Genomic DNA, 6,000 nt, shown 5'->3' with positions numbered 1-6,000 from the left:
CACAGACGATATTTGCGAGGAGAAGGAACGATTTTCGTCGAACCACACTCCCAAATTTTTCACCTTGGCTTTCGGCACTGGACTAGTTCCTAGTGCTTCTGGATTTAGATGAGAAAAGCACTTACAGCAGGATATGTGGTAGATACTGTTGTTTTGGTGTTTCAGGCAAGAAGACTATATCATTCCATTAGGATGACAGACAACAAACTCACCATGAAATTTCAAGTCAACGCCGTAGCCTCTGCCTGCTTCCACATCCTGTGTATGCTACAAAATATCTTCAAGTGGCTTCCCCAAAACACCAGACACACCATCACCCAAGCCCTCATCACCAGCCGTCTGGACTACAGAAATGCACTTATGTAGGAATTGACGCACACCTCGTCAGAAAACTCCAGACCCTCCAGAACCCCCCCAGGCAAAACTCACCTTAGACCTCCCATGTCACACCCACATCACTCTCCACCTCAGAGAACTCCACTGGCTCCCGGTACAGAAGAGGTGCCTCTTCAAACTCCTAACCGACGCATAGAAGGCCTTACACGGTGTCAGACCTGCCTTTATCAACTGCCACCTGAAATTCCACATACCCACCAGAGACCTCCGCTCCATCCTTGCATTGCCCCCCCCCCGCAGCCCAGCAGGAGGATGTGCCTTCTCCTACCTCGCTGACAAAAAATGGAACAACCCTCCCCCTGCACCTGAAGGCCTCCTCTACCGTGCAGGATTTCCGAAGAACGCTGAAGACCTGGCTGTTCAACTGACCCCTTGGTCCCTGCCAGAGCCTGGATACTCTCACAGGTGACAAGCCATGCTCCACAAATCGATTAATTGATGGAGGTTACAATGTAAACAGGGCACAAGTCGTGGGTACATGTGGGTACAAAGGTGTCCACCCACTATTTTCACATGGTGGACGCCGTCCACTCTGGAAGAAGTGGGCTCCACTGAAATATGCTGAACTTTTCCTGGTGTAATTATCAGAAACCAGGACATGTTCAGCAGAGCCTGTACGCTGTCTGCTTTCATTTTGAGAAGCACCGTGCAGGCGGTAAGGGGGCTTTCATATTTCAAATTCCAGCTAGACCCATAACATAACACAGCAATTTTAAGGGTCTATATGCCTTTTTTTCAAGTATCCTGGCTAGGAGCTATCAGAGCCCCATACCTAGATGCAAATGCAATGGAGAGGAAACAAAGGCACACAGCTTGTTGTTATCACTTAAAATACTTAAGAGAGGGATGCTTTTTACTTTGTTCAATCCCTTTATATAAGAGATATGCAAATACTAGAATTTCAGATGTGTTGGTCTGTTCCAATATTTACACAAATTACAATTTAAATACCACCATTTTTTTTATAGTGCTATTCATCCCAATGCAGGGCGTCAGAGCGCTTTACATTACATATGCATATTATACATTGACAATATATCCCATAAATGTGTAAATCAGTGTACACGGTTGTGACATAAGACAGTGAGGGTTACAAGGTGAGGGAGTCGTATCCTTTAAGAATTACAGAACCATCTCTCTGCTTCCCTTACCACACAAAGTCATTAATAAGGCCATCAAAGCCCAAATCCCAAAATTCATTGAAACAAACCACATCTTGCACACCTCTCAGTCAGGCTTCAGAAGCAACCACAGCACTGAGACTGCATTCTTTGCCGCAATAGATGACCTCTGCAATCTCCTTGACTGAGGCAAAAGCGCAGCCCTCATCCTCCTAAACCTCTTTGCTGCTCTGACACCATCTACCACCACACCCTCTGCGCAAGATTGCACAACTCTGGCATCTGTGGCATAGCCTTAGAGTGCATTCCTTCCTCGCTGGCTGCACCCAGAGAGTCAGGCTCCCACCGTTCTCCTCAGAACCCACAGAGATCAGCTGCAGAGTCCCTCAGTGCTCCTCCCTGAGCCCCACTCTCTTCAACAGCTACATGGCCCCTCTGGCAGCCATCATTGGAAACCACTGACCAAACATTGTCTCCTACACCGTTGACATCCAGCTGATTCTCTCCCTCACCGATGAACCTACAGCCGCAAGAGCAACTTCCACCACAGGACGAAGGCAGTCACCACCTGGATAAAGAACAGCTTGCTCAAACTCAACTCTGACAAAACTGAAGTCCTCATCCTGGAAACCACCCCCTCCACCTGGCACAACTCCTAGTGGCCCCCAGTGCTCGGAGCCCCCACCACACCCACCGACCACGTCTATAACATAGGCATTATCCTTGACTCCTCGCTCTCAATGAAAGGCCAATCAACGCTGTGTCATCCTCCTGCTTTCACACGCTCCGCCTACTTCGAAAGATCTTTAAGTAGATCCCCGCCGAGTCCAGAAGAACAGTCACCCAGGCACCCGTCAGCATGCAAACTTGACTACGGCAACACACTCTACTGTGGCACCACCCAGAAGCTCCAAAAATAATTGCAAAGAATCCAGAATGCCGCTGCGAGACTTATCCTGGACATCCCCCGTCGCAGCCACATCTCCAGTCACCTGAGAGACCTCCACTGGCTCTCGTTCAACAAAAGAATAACCTTCAAGCTCCTCACGCACGCCTACAAGGCCCTACACAACATCGGACCTGCATACTTCAATCACTGCCTCTCCTTCTACACTCCCACCAGACACCTCCGCTCCGGCAACCTGGCTCTGGCCACTATCCCACAGATCCACAAGGCAACGGCCAGAGGGAGATCCTTGTCCTACCTCGCTGCGAAGACCTGGAATTCCCTTCCTCTGCATCTCAGGCAATCACCCTCGCTGTCTCAATTCAGGAATGACCTCCGGACCTGGCTCTTCAACTTAACTGCAGAACCCCCATCCCTAGCATCTTGAGACCCTAATGGGTGACTAGCAGGCGGGCAACTAGAGCCAAATTTCGGGGGGGGGGGGGGCTGAAAAAGATGTTGGGGGGGGGAGCTAAGTCTTCCAGCCATAGGCAGAGTGGCTGTAAGAAGGGGTGAAAACACAACAAAAGCCTCATTAACGAGTAAATGGTCTTTTAAAGACCTGTGAAGTACTCGGGTCCGGCTGCAATTAGACGGACGTCAGCCCGCAAGGCTGTCTCAGCCGGGCTGACACCCATGACGGGGGGGCTGAAGCCCGGTGAGCCCAATGGGTGTTGCGCGCCTGGTGACTAGCCACACTCGATAAGAGCCCTGACTGATTGATAGCTTGCTGTGCTTTATTAGAAGGATTATAATTTATGACCTGGAAGTAACAAAAGGAACTCCTGAGTTAAAACCAGTAACTCACTTACCTAGCTTCATAAAATAAAATTCTGTCATCTGCATGTTGGATGATGTACTTGGCAGGAGACACATTTACCCTCTACGCTACTTTGATTAAAAATGGAACTAGAGAATACACTGGTCTCTCCAGATGCACAGCTAGAGCCAATTTACGGGGCGGGGGTGCTACTAAAGATTTCGGGGGAGGGGGGGGCTAATTCTTTCAGCAATAGGCAGAGTGTTGATGCAGGGGCTCTAAGAAGGGGTGAAAAAACAAACAAAGCCTCGTTAACAAGTGAAGGGCTTTTAAAGACCTGTGAATTACTCAGATGCAGCTGCAATAAGACGGACGCCCGACCAGCCAGCCTACAGCAGCTCAAAAACTGCTGGTGTGAGTGCCCCTGAAGCTGTCTCAGCACGGGCTGACACACACGACGCGGGGGTGGGGGGAACTTAAGCCCTTTGAGCGTTGGGTCTCTCCAGCAAATGCATTACCATCCAAAGTTATCTTAGAATTCTTCTTCTTCCCTGGAATTTACTGGCCACACAAAGGTCTCGGCAGCTGGTGACTTAATTCCATAAGATATTTTAAAATGCAGACTTTTCAACCAAATAAGCAGAACAGATTTACTGCACCATTTCTCCTTGTTGCCAATTTCATGATGGACCTGCAAACCGTGTGTGAAGTGTTAAGATCTGATGTCACTTCCAGTGAGGTCATGGTTGTGATATCACTTCCCATGATGCTGTGATGTCACGCACTTGCATACTGACATGGTTGGTCCCCCCAACTTCTTTTTGTAAAGGACTTGTGTGCATACAAAGCCGGCTCTCCAAAGGTGCCAAGGCTCACTCCAGGCGGTAATAAAGCGTATGACACAGTAATTAGGGTAATAAAGAAATACCCAGCCGAGTTATCTCTTTCAAAAGGTCCGATTAAGTGAATAGTTAACTCCCATCCCCAGCACCCAAGTAAGCGTTTTCTCATGTCTCCGCGCGCCCTCTGTACTGCAACATGATAACGTAAAGTTGGTCAGCTGAGTCCGGTCTTCATTTATGTTTACACTTGCACCCATGCACCTTAGACTTATGACCCGAAATAGGGTTCTGAAGGCGACACGGATACGTGCCACTGCAATACAACATCACGCTAGTCAAAAACTTTGAGCGACCGTTCTAAGTGGAACACAGGAGGAGACGTGCGAGTGACGCTAGTACAGACCGGATGGTTGTCGGGGGCGGATGGTGTAGCAGAACCTGCTACGGGGCGGAGTTAGAGTCCAGTCAACTCAGGCAGCCTTGGAGAAGAATCTTAACACCAACACCAGTCCGGTTTACGCAGGCGGTCGGTGTTTAGGGTGACCCACCAGAGGAAATATTATTTGAACCAGTAAGGTGAATGAGATTACATCCGTTGTCATTAATTAATTATTAAATGTGCGTTCCCTGCCTCGTAATTACGGCGAGCAAGGCCAGAGTTTGGTGCACCAGGACTTCACAACCTGTCAGGTAAGCCTATTTTATTCCATTGGCACCCGTCAGCCCTTTATTATTGTCTGTTCTGCGAACCCGGACTCATTCCTGCCTTGGTCTTTTTGTAACCTCTGCCTAGATGCAATCCTGTACTTCCATTCCTGGTCTCCCCTTTTCACACTATTGTGAAAGCCTTCTCCTTACCTTTGCTTTCTCCTCACCCTCGCTTTCTCCTCACCCTCGCTTTCTCCTCACCCTCGCTTTCTCCTCACCCTCTTTGGCACCCCGTAATAGTGGCAGGTGATTCGAAGTTAACAGGTAGGTTTTATTGGTTCGACATTAATCAGGTACTTGGGAATTCATCAGGTTACAACCGCCTTTTTGGAGTAATCTACTCCCCTCTCAAGGAGATTGGTTTTGATCTCCTTAGATGGTACAACAAGTCTATCTAGTAGATAGAATAAGAGGGCAGTATTACTAAAAATTATTTCTTTTCCTATGCCGTCTTATATTACTAGCTCAAAGTACATTTGATCAAATCTTGTGTGTGTAATATTGTCCGGCACACGTGTGTATAGTAATTATATCGCCCACCCACCCCCCGAAAGAACCAATCTATTTTCTTACAATTATTCTATAACATGTTAAGTTGTGGAAGCAGGCTAAATATAGATATTTTGATGGGTTTTGTGAACACGCCGTCTAACAGATATAGAAAACAAGCATTTGCAGTGCAATAGGTGGTCTCACATTTGCAAGAGTTTGAGCTATTGGTGTTTAAATAACAATATCTTTTACCCATGTGTTTTTGTTTGAAGTGAAGTAGATGTATGTGGTGTGGAGTGGAATTATGTGGGTTGAATTGTAAATGTTAGTTGTGGAATTGTGTGGGGTGGAATTGTTAGAGTTTAGTGTATTTGTGTAGTGGATGTATGTGGCAATTATGAATAGATAGGGATGAGACCTACACAGTGTATATTTAGAAAGGGATAGGTAGTTTGTGCACAGAGTGGTGAATAAACTAAAGAGAGAGGAGCAGAAAGAGTATGTGGGAAAGAGAGAAAGAAAGGGATAGCATACCATAGAATTATAAAGAGGGAGCTTCTGTAAACACAGAAGACACCCCAAGTAGAGGAGAGCCTGGGTTTGAGGGATGGAAATATAATAAAAGCACGGGAAAGAAACTGTGCTTGAAGGCCTGAAGTGAACCATATGAGAGATGTGGGAAGCGTGCGTGAGAGAGCGAGGTGTGAGAGAATATGAGAGAGAGAGGAATGAGTG

At 47.3% G+C, this 6,000-nt stretch overlaps 1 protein-coding gene across 8 annotated transcripts in view; it reads left to right on the top strand.

Annotated features, from left to right (window-relative positions):
• Positions 1 to 4,330: 4,330 nt before the first annotated feature.
• The window catches only part of TMEM94 (transmembrane protein 94), an 805,258-nt gene continuing 803,588 nt past the window's right edge, over positions 4,331 to 6,000 (top strand). For 2 of the 8 annotated variants that reach the window (XM_085617013.1, XM_085617005.1), the window contains exon 1: positions 4,500 to 4,641. The gene's annotated coding sequence lies outside the window, so the exon portion shown is untranslated. Of the gene's footprint in view, positions 4,756 to 6,000 lie in introns of all 8 variants that reach the window. The other 6 variants (XM_085617012.1, XM_085617010.1, XM_085617011.1 and 3 more) reach the window with 5 other exon arrangements.

This window comes from Triturus cristatus, chromosome 7 (assembly GCF_964204655.1).
Source record: "Triturus cristatus chromosome 7, aTriCri1.1, whole genome shotgun sequence".
Lineage (NCBI taxonomy): Eukaryota > Metazoa > Chordata > Amphibia > Caudata > Salamandridae > Triturus > Triturus cristatus.
The sequence above is the reverse complement of the archived record's forward strand: the minus strand, read 5'-3'. Positions and strand labels throughout refer to the sequence as shown.